A 16,815-nucleotide genomic window follows, 5' to 3' on the forward strand; every position below is an offset into this window, starting at 1 on the left:
ATAACATAATGCCCTCAAGGTCCATTCATATTGTCACAAATGACAAGATTTCATTCTTTTTTATGGCTGAATAATATTCTATTGTATCTGTATCTATATCTGCACACACATGTCACGTTTTCTTTATTTATTCACCCATTGATAGATACTTAGGTTGTTTCCATATCTTGCTTGGCTACTGTAAATAATGCTGCAGTGAACATGGGGATGCAGATATCTTTTTGAATTAGTGTTTTTGTTTCCTTCAGATACATAACCAGAAGTGGAGTTGCTAGATCATATGGTAGTTCTGTTTTTAATTTTTTGAGGAACCTCCATGCTGTTTTCCACAGTGGCTGCACCAGTTTACATTCCCACCAACCGTGTGAGAGCGTTCCCTCCTTTTTCCACATCCTCGCCAACACTTATTTCTTACATTTTGACAATAGCCATTCTAACAGGTGTGAGGTGATAGCTCATTGTGTTTTGATTTGCATTTCCCTGATGATGAGTGATGTTGAGTACCTCATCATGTACCTGTTGGCCAAGTATATGTCTTCTCTGTAAAAATGTCTATTTAGATCTTATGCCCATTTTTTAAATTGAAATTTTTTTGCCATTGAGTTGTATGAGTTCTTTATGTATTTTGGATATTAAGCTATTACCGCATATATAATTTGCAAATATTTTCTCCCGTTCATTAGTTGCCTTTTCATTTTGTTTGTGTTTCTTTGCTGTGCAGAAACTTTTTAGTTTGATGTAGTCCCATTTGCTTAGTTTTGCTTTTGTTGCTTTTGCTGTCAGATTAAAAAAATTGTTGCCAAGACTAACGTTATGCCCATGTTTTCTTATAGGAATTTTGTGATGTTAGGTCTTATATTCAAGTCTTTAATCCATTTTGAGTTAATTTTTGAGTGCAGTGTAACGTAGAGGTCCAGTTTCATTCTTTTACATGTGGCTGCCCAGTTTTTCCAATGTCATTTATTGAAGAGTTTGTCCTTTTCCCATTATATACCTTGTCTTTCTTTTTTTTTTTTAATAACAAAAAATATTTTACAGAAGTTTCCAGACAAGCCATACAAAATGGTCACAAGTTTTTTTTTGAAGGGAGGATTCTACACTTGACAGCAAAGCCACAGTGTTATTAGTGAGGGCTGTGGTGTTTGTTTAATGTTACCATTTTGGTTCAGGCAGTCAAGCTTGTCCATCTCCCACATCTAAATAAAGTTAGACTTGATTGGAGAGCATATTCTAAAGAACTGGTTAGCTGCTTTTAAATAAATGCAATTAGATCACCATATAAAAGGGGGGAAAGGAGCCCATAAGATTAAAATAAAACTACCTATCCCCCTCAAAAAAATATTAAAGAAAAACACCCGCACCCTTGCAGTTAGCTCTGACAACTACCTTCATTCACAGTGCTTTATACTTAATCCATAGTGGAGGAAATGAATAACAGCAGAGAGGGGCCACAGCAATCCTGATGGTACCTCTAGCCTTTGCTTATGCTTTACAACAGTGAATCAGGACAAGACATAGATTTGCTATTGTGCATTAATCACCAAAGGACTGAAATGTCTGAACTTTTATTCTGTATAAGACTGTATCCATTAAATGCAAACAGAAAAGGATTAAGTCTTGTCAGATTAGGAGAAGCGATGCACACTTCCTGATCAGATCGATTTTAAATATTATTTATAGCATGTAGCCTAGTCCATGCTCTAACTGTTTCTATGGCTTGGGCTTTGTTGGTCTACCACTGCTCCGCGGCATCATTTGCTAATGGATCATCTGGATTGGGAGCACTTAACAAAGCCTGGATCCATAGCAGAACTGTGTGGATCTGCAGTGCTGAGGACCATTTATCCTTCAAGATATCTTAAACATATTCTTCCCAACTAGTCTACATTAGGATGATAAATTTTGGTCCTGAAATGTACTTTAGGGGCTGCTGTCAGGTATTCTTTTGGAAGGAGTAGTTTAAATTTAAAAGTCCTTCCCTCAAAGGAGGAATCCTGGGGGCCAGCAGTGACCACATGAAAATAATGGGCGTTGCTCTATTCTGGTTCTGTTTTAATGTCAGGAACTGGTTCTGCCAGCAAGAGCTGGGCTTTTTTTGATAAATTCTTCAGGGCAGCCCGGCCATCTAGTCAAATCCTGAGTTCTGCTTCTGGTCTTGACTGTGGTTTCCTATACTTTGTCTTTTAGTCACAATCTTTGATGCTATCTTTCTGACATTTCATATATGCTTTTTAATTTTCATGGTTGAAAACACAATTAACTAGCCAAATGTACCACTATGGCTAAAGACTTGACAGATTTAGCACCCCTAATAAGTGCCCTCATTTTTCTCAAAATATTGTTTGTAAATCCCACAGTTTTTAACAACAGTGTCAATATTTTCATTTTTTCCCATTGTCCATTTTTCAAAACTTTAAGGGTAAAGAAAACAATGCTTCTTAAAAATTTTAACTTTGGGTTTTTAACATTTTTTTCAAATGAAACCTTATGTACATGCCCAATAAGTAAAGCAGAGCAGTGCAGCAATGCTGTAGTTGGAACAGTGGATGTATGTGTGTTGGGGGGATCCCGAAGGCAGTGCAGGGGCCCTGATGGGAGCAGAGAGATTGCTGCCAACTCAACATGTAAAGAAATCACTAAGTCACTGGAATAAACTATTCATGCAAGGCACAGACCCTTCTTTAGGACAGAGAAGGTGATGCTGCTGAAATCGTTGTTGGCTTACAGGTGGTGCCACCATGATGTTGTTGAGCTGATATACAGTAGCCTGAAATTGGTTTTTGAAAGCTGGTTTATGATTGTCAGAGTGAAATATACAAATGTGGGAGTTGGCTTGATTGGTCCTTGCTGGATTCTTGAATCCCACACTGGACAGTCCTAGAGGGAGGCTTTTTGTGTTTTTCCCTATGAAAACATGCCTGTAATTTGAGGGTGCAGGAGGAAAACTACAGATAGAGACACTTTACTCCATGCTCAATAACCTGGTTTTATTCCCTCACTGTCTAATTCCCCGAAGATCACAGATGATTTTTCTGGCCAAGTTTTTCTCATAAACCAAGACAGTGATGTATGAGACACTTGCTACATACATAAAAACAGACTGCAAAGCTCTTGAACACCCTGCTTCCCTGCTCCCTACTCCCTGGTCCTACTTGGCATGTTTGGCATCATGATGGGGCAAGAACAGCTCCAGCATCTCAGATGGGCATGAGTGACACTATGTCAATGACTATTTTATTACTGGAGAAGAAGTTCCCACTTTTCCAAACAAGATCTGGTTTCAGTGAGAGGGCAGAAGCTAAGATTCCTGTGCAAGTGAATGGTTAATCAAATTGTCCTAAGAATGAAAGCAGATAAACAGATGATCAGACCTCATCCTTCTCCCCATTGAACTTCTTTGGCCCTGCAAAATGGCATTTAGTTCTCAGAGTATGTGAAAAAAAAAAAAAATGGGATGGGGCATGTCAGGTTTAGATTATTTACCATATGATTTTTGCCATACTGAATACTTTAAACGACTAACCTCACTGAATCCCCATAGTATTTCTGGGAGGTGGGATATATTTTTCCATTCAAATATGAGATGTCCTAGGCTCAGAGAGGTAGACCATTTGCTGAAAGTCACACAGCCGGTAACAAGGCATTGCTCTAAAATCCATTTGTTTACGTAACACTAGGAAAATACCCTCAGCATTTGAATGAGTAATTTCTACTTGGGATCCCTATATCCTCTTGTACACAATAGAATATAATACACATTATGACTTGTGTTATGCACCTGTCTGTCTTCCTCAGTTTATGTAGGTTCCTTGAGGCTGGGGACTGAGGCAAATACTTTTGGTTCTCTCATCGGCCACTCCTTTCCTCCTCTTTGCCAGTAGAACTTATCTCTTTGCCCAGAATATAGTCACATGACCACATTTAGCTGCAAGGAAGGCTGGGAAATGTAGTCTTTAAGTGGGTCATTTCTGCCCTTAATAAAAATTGAGTTCTATTGGTAAGAAAGGAGGGGAATTTGGATATGGGATAGGAAGATTTTCTGTATAGAGTTCTTTTTATAAACGAATATTTTAAAATACCTTTAGGAAGGGCACATTTTCTAGCCTACTTTCTACTCCTGTTTCTCTTTAACTTGACCTAATACACACATATGTTACTTGTAGGCATTGGATTTAGAACCTGCAGAAACCTCTGTGGAGGCAGCACTCTCCCTTATTCTCCCGACAATTCCTCTCTGAGGTCAGGAGTGGGATTTACTCACTCTGTACCTGGAAGGGGATCCCAACCACTGGTCAAGATCTGGAAATGCAGCTCTAATCCCTGGAAAGTGGTCCCCTCAAATCTCTGTTTGCCTCCTCCTTGCTTTTAAAAGCATTTCTCTTGTCTTACCAAGTTCTTCTCATATGTTCAAAACACAATTCAATGTGATTTTCACCTCATTTGCAGGAAAAGGGCCATTGAGAAGGGTGAAAGAAGAGGTGCTTGCTACAGCTATTGCATTTTCCTGGAAACTATAGCTAATCTAATGTTGTAGTTCTTCAAGTGCATCAAACACCTATGGACATGGTCCTGCTGTCTTACTTGGCTGCTAGTGCTAGAGCAAATACAGTTGGGGACTTACTGTTTTCTCCATTCCCTTCAGAAGGAACTGACTTGGGTTTTTGTTTTGTTTTGTTTTGTTTTTGTTTGTTTGTTTTTTAGGTGTTGTGGTTATTGGTACCTGTGATATGATTAGCCCATTTGGAGAAAAGATCCACAGAGTCTGAGCCAGTGGTTAGAAAAACAAAGCGCGCATTGATTTATTTGAAAATTTCCAGAGGTTTCTTTGATTCTTGGGAAGGCTTTGAAGGAATTGGTGAAATTTCAGGCAATTTCCAAAGACTTCTCTAGTTGTTTTCCACAGGAAATGTAAAAGCACACATTTAATTTTAGTTCATTTGGAAGTATTTCGGGAAAACACATAGAATGCAGAAATAGGGAGAAATGTATAAATAAATAACTTTTTTTTAATATCAGGAAATGAGTCATTTCATATTGTTTTACTAAAACCCGGTTAATACTAATCATGCTTACCATTAGTTATTTGAAGTTCAACTGACTTTTGGCATGCAGGATTGCCTGGTAAGCTGGCTCTGTAGGGCAGAGCTATGACATTGGACTTATTGTACTTATTTTAATAACCAGCACAGAGATAAGCACAACCAAGGGCACATGTGTGTAGAATTGAACTGATACCAGTAGTAGGAAGTTTTATTAATGTACCTAATTGATTCATGTCTTAAAGCTTTGATGAGAACCTTATAAACTTTCGGCCATTCTGAGGGATAAATCAATTTCCAAGTTAATTAACTAGCCTCACGTTTCATTTATTCAGTTCTAATTGTTTATGAACTTTGTGCATATGGTTTTGCTCTGAATGAGAGAATCAGTGCCCATAAATAAGTGAAAATATTTGACTTCTCTGTACTCTGTTTATGTGTCTGTATCATGTACATTATAGCAGGGACCAGGGTTAACAAATTATTTTAACACAAGAGAATTGTAATCAGGAACTTTCTACGTAAATAAGGATGTAAGCAGTTCTCCACAGTGACAGAAAAATAGAAATTTGAATTGATTGGCAAAATAGGTAATTTCCATTAGGTCAGTCTTATAGCCAATGGGGAATCTTTTGACTGTCCAATTAAAAATATCAGCAATTAGGGGCATCTTGTAGAAGCTTGTCTTATGTATTTTTTATTAGTAGCTGTGAAATAATAGAAAAAATATGTTAAATCAAACCTGTTTAATTTCCCGAATGATAAGTGCACTAGGAGTATCTTTGTTTCTAATATTTGGTCTTTGACCCTGATTCCTGACACAGAGCCCCTAAATCCCTTATAGTTTCCTGGGTAATAACAGTATTTTTTGTTTTAAAGAGATGACTCTCAGTGGGCTCCTGGATGGGTTCTGGTTGCCAGAAAGACCAAGCCATGGTTAGATGCTTGGAATTTTCAGCTCCACCCCCTATTTTCCAGAGAGGGGACAGTGACTGAACATGAAGTTAATGATTAGTTATACTTATGTGATGAAGTCTCCATAAAAATCACAGAAGTATGGGGTTTGGAGAACTTCCAGATTAGTGAACATATCTACATATCGAGGGTCCCACACCCAACTCCATGGGGACAGAAGTCCCCAAATCTGCCCCTGAGTATCTCTTCATCTGGCTGTTCATCTGTATTCTTTATTATATCTTTTATTATGTAGTAAGCTGGTGTTTCCCTGAGTCCTGTGAGCTGTTGTAGCAAATAATTGAACCTGAGGAATGGGTAGTAGGGACCTTCCATTTAGAGCCCATTGGTCAGAAGCACAGGTAACAAACTGGGCTTCCTATTGACATCTGAAGTGGTGGTGGTGGTGGTGGTTGGGGGACAGTCTTGTGGGGCTGAGCCCTTAATCTGTGGGATCTGACACTATCTCTCCAGGTAGATTGTGTCAGAATTGAGTTAAATTGTAGGACGCCCAACTGGTGTCAGAGAGCTGATTGGTGTGGGGCAAAAGCCATACACACCTGGCGGCAGACGTATTCTGAGTGTGGCTGTAGGGTGAGAGTACAGGAGACACACGCGAGGAGTGTAGGTGTTCTTTATCGTAGCCAGTGGAGATATAGCCAGATTTGCCACATACTAGAAAAGCTTCTTTGTTAAAGTATAACTACATATAGAAAAACATAAAAATCATGAGTGTATAGCTCAAAATTTTATAAATGGAATCTACTCATGTAATGAGTACAAGATTAAGAAACAGAATGTGACCAGTGTCCTAGAAAATTCTTTCATGCTTTCTTGCAGGCTGCCACTCTTATTTTGTTTGTTTGTTTGTTTGTTTTTAATTTTATTTCTTTTCTTTTTTTATTTTTAAGTTTATTTATTTTGAGAGAGGAAGGGTGCAGATAGGGAAAGAAAGAGAATCCCAAGCAGACTTCACACTGTCAGCACGGAGCCCAACATGGGGCTTGAACTCATGAACTGTGAGATCATGCATGACCTGAGTCAAAATCAGTAGTCGGATGCTTAACTGACTGAGCCACCTAGGTGCCCTTGTTTTTTATTTTTTGGTAGACACACAAGCACACGTTTTTCTAAGGCACAGAAAGAAGGAAATTCCTTTTTGTTTCCATCTATTCTTACTACCATCTAAAAATAAATGAGATCTGACATTTCTGATGAGCCCCCAGAGGTACAGATGTAGCTGGTTAGTGGGCCACACTTGGAGTGGCAAGGATCTAGAGCTGCAAGGTCCAATAAGATGACCATGAGCTGTGTGTGGCTATTGAGCACATGAAATGTGGCTAGTTCAAGTTGCAATTGCTGTAACAGAGAAAGAAGAACGAGAAACTGGAGGGGAGACTTTCCTGCTCCCATTCCCTGAGTGAAGTACCCTGAAGCAAAAGAACTAAAAGTACCTACACCACACTGCATCACTCTGTGCTAACTTCACGAGGACATGTACCGCCTCTGTTTCAGTGCATGAGTGTGATTCCAGTGTGATTCCATCACCTGGCCTGATGCCTGACATGTGAAAGTTCTTCATAGATGTTTGTTGAATGAATGTATGAAAGAATGGAAGAACAAATCTATGAAAAAACAGTGGTGGTAACAGGGACCCCAAGATAGAGGAGAAATTCACAACAAACTCTGTATACAACTGCTTGACCTTCTCCGTGTAATTTGGTAGTTGAGCTCCATGGAATGAGACCCAGTCATCTTTGAACCCCTCATAATGCCTTGTCTATCTTAGGGGGAGCTCAAACTATAAAGAAAAATAAGTGAATTCTACGGAAGGCAGAGCCGTTCCTTGAATTATTCTCAAGATAATAATATTGATAATAGTCTGTTTAAAAATAGTTTTGTATTCTCTTAAAATTATTTTAAAAGGTTTTTTTTTTTTTTTAAATTTTCTAACTTAATTTTCACAACTTCCACTGAGGTAAGGATATTTTCACCACTGTATACACGAGGTGTGAGTATACATAGCTTAGGGAGATCACACGTCCTGCAGGGGGTCCCAGGACTCAGGAGTTTCAGGGCAGGGTCTTTGCTGCTCCACTAGGAATAGAAGAAATGGATGATCCTTCACTGACCAGAGTGTAAAGTGTTCTCAAAGACCTTGAGAATCCTTGGTTTCTGTGACTCACAAAAGGAGACATCTTCATTCTTTATTAAGAAACATTCCAAGTATGCAGATAATTCACAACAGGGCTGGGGGAGAATTGCTATCCATTTAATCATGTATTCATTCTTTCTTGATTACTCTTTGCCAGGCACTGTTATAAACAATAGGGATACAGCATGGAACAAGACAGATATTGTCCTTGATCTCTCTTGGTGCTTATATTCTAGAGAAGGAGACAGAAAATCAATAAGTAAACATAAACATAGACAAGTTAATTTGAGATAATCATAGTATCATGAAGACAATAAATAAGGCTAACATGAGAGTCAGAGGGTGGGGAGCATGGGATGGTCAGGGAAGGCTTCTCAGAGGAGGTGACTTATTTTGTAAAATAAACTTTCATTGAAGTATAACATACATGCAAAAATATGTACACGTCAACGTGGACACCTTGATGAAATTCTGCACAGTGAACACAACCTGTTAACTAACACTCAGGCCAAGAAATAGAACATTGCCAATATCCTAGGAGTACCTTCATTCCTTCATGCGGTGACTTTTGAGTTGAGACCTGCGTGCTAAATAGGCGGCTGTGCAAAGATATAGGTTCAGAGTGTTCTCATAAAAGAGGAGAACAACTGAGAAGGTAAGAAGAACTTGGCATGTTTGAGCAGCAGAAAGAAGGCCAGTTTGTACCAGTTTGTTGATTTAGCACAGCAATATTTGAGCTATCTGTTTGTAATATGACTCTCCGCTTGGGATGGGAAAGGAAGCCACACTTTGATTATAACTGCTGTCCAAGCCCCGTCTATCAGTAAGTTGGGCTCTTAGGATCCCAAAGTAACTTGGAGCAGAGAGTCTTAGCAGGAAAATCTTTGGGTATTTTACTGATTACATAGTGTTCACCACATCCAAGGAGGGCACTTATCCTAGTCCAAGCCCAACTCAGATATAGGGACTTTCACAAATATTTTATAACCTCACACACTACAATAGTTCTCCTAGGTTTTTTTTTCAATTCCATCAACCTCCCTCCTTTCACCATGGCAACCCATTAAACAAGAGCTCCTCCTGTTATCTTGTCCAGGGCCCTGGTCTTGACATTTTATATTCCAGGATTTCGTCATGACGATGTGCTTGAAAAATCCCAAGTTACCTAAACATTTGAATATAGGATGGGTTGATTTCTGAGAAGGGATGTAGGGAAATAACAGAGATAGTAGGGGTTACTTACATAACCGGAAACAGTAGGAACACTGGGGAAGTTGTTACACAAACATCTGCCCTTCAGAGCTGTTATGTACAGAGGCGGTACGTCAGATTGTTTTCTTCCCACCCTCGTGAAGTTTTCTGCTTTAACATTAGACTGTCCCACAAGTATTAATATTTTCTTGTATGAACACTCATTCAGAACTTGACAAATGAGCCTTACTTTGGTGAGGTCGTCATGCCTTCACACTGGTTTGCAAATTAACCTAATTTGGCCCCCCCACTGCCTGTGCAGAGGCTCCATCTGGGCCTTGCCACCCTTTAGGGTATGTTTCTGATGAGTTCACAGTATATGCACTGCTTTCAGTGTTCATGCTGTGCTACCACGATGGACTCTGCAGGGTGTGAGCATTCCTGTGGTGGACACCTCTGCTATAAGGGAGGCACTGCCAGGGACACCGTTCTGTGCCAGTGTGTAGATGGCTGTGGCTTTTCCTGCAGTTCTTCCCTGGCTGCTGCCCCCAGCCCTCAGTTGCCAGCAGTGTATGGAGGAGGACTGGCTTCTTTACTTCTGTTCCGCTCTGTTAGAGGGTCCCCAAGCAGAGGTGCCTGAGCTCCAAGGTGCTTGTTTATTTACAGCCTTTTGCTTGACAGAAGAGTCTGACACGATCCCACTGGGCTGAGTCAAGAGACAAATTAGAAGGACAGATACCTGGCTGAGGTCAGAATTTTCCCATCCTTAGGAGTTTCCTACAACTTAACAGGATTTTTCTTCCCTTAGGATATGTTCATGGGGTACCTGGGGTGCCAGTCAGTTGAGTGTCTGACGTTTGATCTCAGCTCAGATCTTGATCTCAGGGTTGTGAGTTCAAGCCCTGTGTTGGGCTCCATGATGGGCGTGAAGCCTACTTAAAATATGTTCCTTCTGAGGAAGCTCCTTAGCCTATCTCCATGCAGATAGCTGTCAGCCACTTCCCATTTGCCAGCTGTGTCCAGACATCCTGACTCTCCAGACTGGATACAGCAGTAGGTCTTTCTCAGGGTGGCTCTGTAGCTTACTGATGGTTTACCATACATGTCCAGGAAGGCCTGAATCTTTCAGCCTTGAGCTGGGAGCCCCTAATCCTTGTAAAGAATGTTCAATGCTTTTTTTTTCTTTTTTTTTTTCAGTCAACAAAACCCTGATCCTTGTTTTGACAAGTTGTGTCCCAACAAGAAAAGATCGTTCTTGCAGTCAAACCACCTTAACATGTAAATTTCATGGGAAGTTGGATCATTTCTTTAGCTCAATCTTTGTGAGGAGAATGAGGAAAGGCAGTGGGCTCCTAACTTATCTCTCAGACCAGAATCTCACCCCTGTAATTTATCTGCTTGCATGGGGCCATTTGAGTAATCTTTCTAAAGTACTGAGTCATACCTCTGTTTTTTTTTTTTTTAACGTTTATTTTTTGAGACAGAGAGAGAGCATGAGTGGGGGAGGGGCAGAGAGAGAGGGAGACAAAGAATCGGAAGCAGGCTCCAGGCTCCGAGCCATCAGCCCAGAGCCTGACGTGGGGCTCAAAGTCACAGACCACCAGATCGTGACCTGAGTTGAAGTCGGACGCTTAACCAACTGAGCCACCCAGGCGCCCCCATACCTCTGTTTTTAAAACTTGTGCTGCTTGCCCATCACTTAAAGGCCAATTCCCTTTCTGATCTTTCTTAATCCGGTGGCTACCTCACTTTTCTTGCCTCTACTTTCCCTACTTCCCTCTGTGTGCCATACTTCCTGTCACATCAGTCTACTCCAAGCCTGTACCTTTCCTCATGCTGTTCCCTTTGTCTGGTATACTGCCCTCTACTCTGCGTTTACTACCTGGGAAACTACTCAGCCTTTAGACCCAGCTCACATGTCCTCCTCTAAGCAGCCCTTCCCTCCTGATATCTTAAGTTGTCTCCTTACTTCGGGGAAGGCCTCCCCAGCAGGATGAGCCAGAAGGACTGACTCACAGTGTTGAAGCAGAGTTCAAGTTCTACTTAGTGGTTGGTTGTTCCTGGTGTGCCTCTCTATGGGGCATAGATTTTCTCCCTGATTGTGTTTATGAAATGCACTTTCTCTCCTTATTTGGCTTCTGGGGACAGTGTGCCATCCATTAGTGTGTAAGGGAGTTGCCTCTTCGTGCGAGATCATCAGCTCCTTTAATCCTGCTTTGTAACTAACTGGATTATGTCTGACTTTACCATGTGCCTGGAGGCTTCCTATGGGTCTCATTTCAAAATAACAGAGAAATGTCATACTAACCACCCCTCCCAGCCCCCCTCAGCAACATATTTGTTTTTTAAAACAGTTTAAGAGAATAATCTTCAGGGAAGAAACAGGAGCAAGAGGGGGAAATAACCCAAAACAGCCTCGCAAATTCATAAGACAGCTAATGCACTAAGTATATCCAAGGACTCTCAGCTCCACTAGGAGGTCTACAGGAGAACAAAAAAGGGGTTAGTGCCTGAACTGACTGGGCAGATGAAACTATTGGGTTGCCAGTGGGGAGGATCTGTTGTCAACAGGACCTTTTAATCAAAACCCAAACCACTGCTAATTAACTAGGTATTAAAGCAACAAGAGGCAGATACTGAGGGGGGGTGGGCAGTAGGGCCGGGATCGGGGTGGTATAGGTGAAGGGTGGGAGGATTGAGTGGAAACTCAGAGCTGAGGCCATTAGAATGAGCCAGATTCTCTGGTCTGTGCTATTCATATCACTCCTCTGTTCAAAAACCTGCAATGCTACCTTTTTATAGCCACTTCCCTCCCAACCCCTGCCCCTACCCCCTGGCAACCAACCACTATCCATCTCTATCATTTTGTCATTTCAAGAATGTTGTGTAAATGGAACTGTATCATCTGTAACCATTTTGAGGTAGGCTTTTTCACTTAGCATAATTTTCTGTGTATCAATAGTTTATCCCTTTTTATTGCTGAGTAGTGCCCAATGGTATACATGCACCGCTGTTCGTTTAACCATTCCACAAAAGGACAGTACAGGGGATTCTTGTGGTGGGAGTTAGTTTGTATCTTGACCGTGGTCGTAGCCACATGAATATACATGTGTGATAAAATTGCACAGAGCTAAACATGTACACATGAGTGCGTGCACGTGCTGGAATTTGGATAGGTGGGTGGATCATGTCAATGCTAACTTCTTAATTGTGACTCTGCTATAGGTCGAGAGTTGTCAACATTGGGGGAAACTGGATGAAGGATATATTGGATTTATATATATTGTTTCTTACAACTACATATGAATCTATAGTTATCTCAAAAAAAAAAAAAACACAAAACAATTGGTGGCACTGTCTGTGGAACAAAGGATAAACCCTTTGATCTGTCATTCAAGGCCCTTCCATGCTCTGGCTCCATGCTCCCCTGCCTTCAGTCTTCTCTCACCACTTCAGCAAGGCTGACCTGTTCAACATTTCCCATACCAGTCACTTTTCTTTAAAGTAAAATTTTGTTTCTTTTTAAAAATGTTTATTTATTTGAGAGAGAGAATATATGTGAGTGGGGGAGGGGCAGAGAGAGCAGGAGAAAGAATCCCAGGCAGGATCCAGCTTGGAGCCTGATGTGGGACTGGATCTCAGGAAATGTGAGATCATGACCTGAATGTAAATCAAGAGTCAGACACTTAACTGACTGAGCCACCCAGGAACCCAAAAATTTTCTTTTTAATTGAAGTGTAACATTCAAATGGAAAAGGGGTCAAATCACAAAGGTACAGCTTAATGAATTTTTAATTTAAAAAAAAAATTTTTTTTTAACGTTTATTTATTTTTGAGACAGGCAGAGCATGAACGGGGAAGGGTCAGAGAGAGAGGGAGACACAGAATCTGAAACAGGCTCCAGGCTCTGAGCTGTCAGCACAGAGCCCGACGTGGGGCTCGAACTCACGGACCACGAGATCATGACCTGAGCCAAAGTTGGACACTCAACTGACTGAGCCACCCAGGCACCCCTACAGCTTAATGAAGTTTTATAACATGAAGCCACTCATATAACCAGAACTAGATCAAGCAGTAAAACATCAGCAGGATTCCAGAAGCCTCCCTCCTCCTCCTCCTGTTCATTTAGTACCCTCCAAAGGATAATTGCTATCTGATTTCTATCCCATTGTTTTTTTCCTGTTTTTAAACTTCAAATGAATGAATTCATAGATTCATCTTAACTAACTTCTTTTGTTCAACATTTTGATTAGATTTATTCATGTTGCAGGTAGCCGTGTATTGCTGTACTAATGTGTGAAAAAACTGTAATTATACCATTTATACATGGTACTATTGATGATTATTGGGTTATTTATGGTTTTGTTTATTTCAAATAGGTCTGCCATGAATGCTCTTTTAGATGCCTTTTGGCTCACATCTGTACTCATTTCACTTAGATTACTACCTAGAAGTGGAGTTGCTGAGTCATAGGCTATACACATGTGTAGCTTTCGTTGGTACAGCCAAATCTGTTTCCAAAGTGGTTGCACCAGTTTACATCCTTCCCAGCAGCATAGGGGAGTTCCTGTTGTTCTGCCTCCTTGCCAGTTTTTGGCATCAGTTTAATTAATTGTAGTCATTCTGGTGGGGTGTATAGTGGCAGCTCATCATTGAGGACTGGTTGCAAGAGAGTTTTCTGCTCTTTCCCCCAGCAGGAGAGTGCTGTTGCTTGTTACTCAGTGCACCATTGGGATACCATTGGGATACACTCAGGGTTACCATTGGGATAGAGAGGTTTCCCACTTCTTCCCCAGAGGCAGATGGCTGTGTTCCTATCCCTTCTGCAGACAGCGGATCTTAGCCCGTCTACTCCTTCTGTAGTGGTTTTGACTTCTTATGAGAGAAAGTTCTGGAAAATGGGCAGTGTTTCATGCCTGCAGGCCAGTGAGGACTCTCTCTCAGCTGTCCTGACTGCCTCAGTCTTTTTTCTGAGTACCTGGTAGAGATTGCGGAAAAGAGCTTGGGAACATGAATTTCTCTTGTGTCTGAGGTTCCCGTGGATTCTTAACTTCGTGCCAACGCACACTTTGCTCTTAAGAATTTTTTGCAGTGCTAGCTCTTTTCTTCTTACCCTCTTGCTCCAAAGAGGCTCTGGCAAAGGTGGAACAGTTCTTGCGTACTGTGTCTGTGTGGCAGGGCTTGTCATTCTTAGGAATTCAGATCTCCTGATTGCCTTGTCATGGGCTCAAGGGGAGTTATGATTTTATAGATTGTTTGGTTTTCTCTCATTGTTGGGATAGGAGGTATGTTCTCGCGTGGCTTTCTACCTCACTGTGGGTTTTAATTTGAACTTCTTTCATGACTAATGAGTTTGAGCTTTTTTTTTTTTTTTTTTTTTTTTTTTTTTTTTTTTTTTTTTTGCAGAGCCAGCTGAATCTTTCTTTAAGAAAAGATGCTTGAATTGACTTTTAGTTAGGGCCATGGGCAAGAGAAGATACCTAGGCAGTAGACTACTCCTAAGGGTAGAATGAGGACTGGGGCTGAGCCTCAGGTGGGTCTCCTGTTCCCAGTCACTCCCCTGCACATTCCCCCAAAGGCTCTCCTGTGGCAGCCACAGGGGAAGGGTGGCTGGGGGAGGGGGAACGTCAGTGACTGCTCACTTGGATAAGACATCAGGTGACTTAGACACCAGCTTCCCATTCCAGGTCTCGATCTTCTTCCCAACCATGGCTTTGGAGTAGCTGAGCAGCGGAAGGAGCTGGAGTCCCTGCCAGAGCTGAAGCTGGACTGGAAGGAGCTCAGGCTATAGTTGAGGCCAGGGCTCGTGAGTCTATGGGGATAGACTGAGCTCAGCCTACCTGAGTATCTGCTCGTCATCTTTGTATGGATCCTCATGTTCTGCATCTCAGATTCCATCCAGCTCTCCTCACCCTCAAGCAGATCTTGATGTTCAGGGACAGCTTGATGTTCATGAGCTTCTGGTACTCATGCAGTACCTGGATCCTGTCCATACCATGTCCTTCTTGGCTTGCTTCAGGGCAGCCTCCAGCTCAGCCAGCTTGGCATTGGTGTCCTTAATGACAAGCTACCCGCACTGCTCAGCCTCAGTGATGGAGGCCTTCAGGGAAGCCCTTTTTGGCCTTTGAGGGTCTAGATCTAAACATGGAATTGTCTGATGTTCCGATTCATCTCAGAAATCTCCATCTTTGTACGATAGGGGTTATCCCCGTGCTTCCCAGCCAGTGTCTGCAGTTCCTTGTACTTGACCTGGTACGTGGTCTCAGCCTTCGCCTGGCTATGGTTAGTAATCTCCTTGTACTGGGCCTTGACCTCCGTGTTGACGCCTTCTGGTCCAGGGAGTAGCTGTTGCCCATGAAGAGGACCATGGAGGTGTCAGAGATCTGCGACTGAGGCTCTTGGTTTTCTTCTTCATACAGCGGTCTTAGGGAGTCAATCTTGTTGGGGAGCCACTCCAGGTGGGACTCCAAATTTGCCTTATTCATGTAAGCTTCGTCCCCAGCCTTTTTGACAAGGACAAATTCATTCTCCATCTCTGCAAGCTCTTTGATCTCTCTTTGATCTCTTCCTTATGCTTATTCGTGACGTCCTCCACCAGCCCCTGAATGTTGCCAGGTTCTGTCTCCAGCTTCAGCTTCTTCTGGGCTACTGTGTTCAGCTGCTGCCCAAGGCTGTTGATGCAGCTCTTGAACATGTTGTTCATGTTGCTCTGAGCCATTTTCTGGTCCTGTGAGAGACTCCACTTGGTCTCTCTAACTGGTTCTGCTGCTCTAGGTTCTACACTTTGTTGATAAAGGAATTGTTTTGTGGAGTTGTTATTTTGGCTCTTGATCTGCTCCTTATCCTGAGTGGGCATGGCCTGGGTGTTGGAGTCTACTCCCAGCTTAAATGGGCTCAGCAGGCTCTGTTTTACTGAGACAGCTGTGATGTTGTATATACCCGTGGCCCTGCTGTAGCCCCTGACCACACTCATACTGATGCCCACCTGTGAGAGGGCTGAGGAACTGATGTGGGTATCAGGCACACTTGTGTATGAACAGCAGCTGAAGGCCCAGGGGCCAGAGGTGGACACCTTGTAGGACTTATGGGTCACCCTGATGGACACAATGGAGGCTGCAGTGGAGGTGAGTAGGCTGAACCAGAGACTTTGAGGAAACACTGAGAAGCTGTTTCTAGGTGTGGGACCTTGAATACCTTTTAATATAACAACCATGTTTTGCATTTACCTGCTCCATTGCCTTTGTCTGAAATGCTTTTTCCTTTTATGCTCTGCCTGTTTCTTCAAGGGTCACTTCTAGGGTCCCTTTGTCCATGCAACTATCTCTAACCATGACTGTCTTCATTCACCTCCCCTATCAAACCTTGCTTTCTCCACCCCTCCATTTACCCAGTATTTTGTGCTGTTTGAATTAGGGAACTGGGATTTGGGGAAAGATACCACTTTTTTCTGGTTTCTATTAGTTTTCCTTATGACCA

General features: G+C 42.0%; 2 pseudogenes; both read right to left on the bottom strand.

Moving 5' to 3' along the window:
- Positions 1 to 1,663: 1,663 nt before the first annotated feature.
- Positions 1,664 to 2,125, bottom strand: LOC125150773 (ubiquitin-conjugating enzyme E2 N-like; annotated as a pseudogene).
- Positions 2,126 to 14,977: 12,852 nt separating this feature from the next.
- LOC125150506 (keratin, type II cytoskeletal 8-like) lies at positions 14,978 to 16,552 on the bottom strand (annotated as a pseudogene).
- Positions 16,553 to 16,815: the final 263 nt, after the last annotated feature.

This window comes from Prionailurus viverrinus, chromosome D4 (assembly GCF_022837055.1).
Source record: "Prionailurus viverrinus isolate Anna chromosome D4, UM_Priviv_1.0, whole genome shotgun sequence".
In the NCBI taxonomy this organism is placed as follows: domain Eukaryota; kingdom Metazoa; phylum Chordata; class Mammalia; order Carnivora; family Felidae; genus Prionailurus; species Prionailurus viverrinus.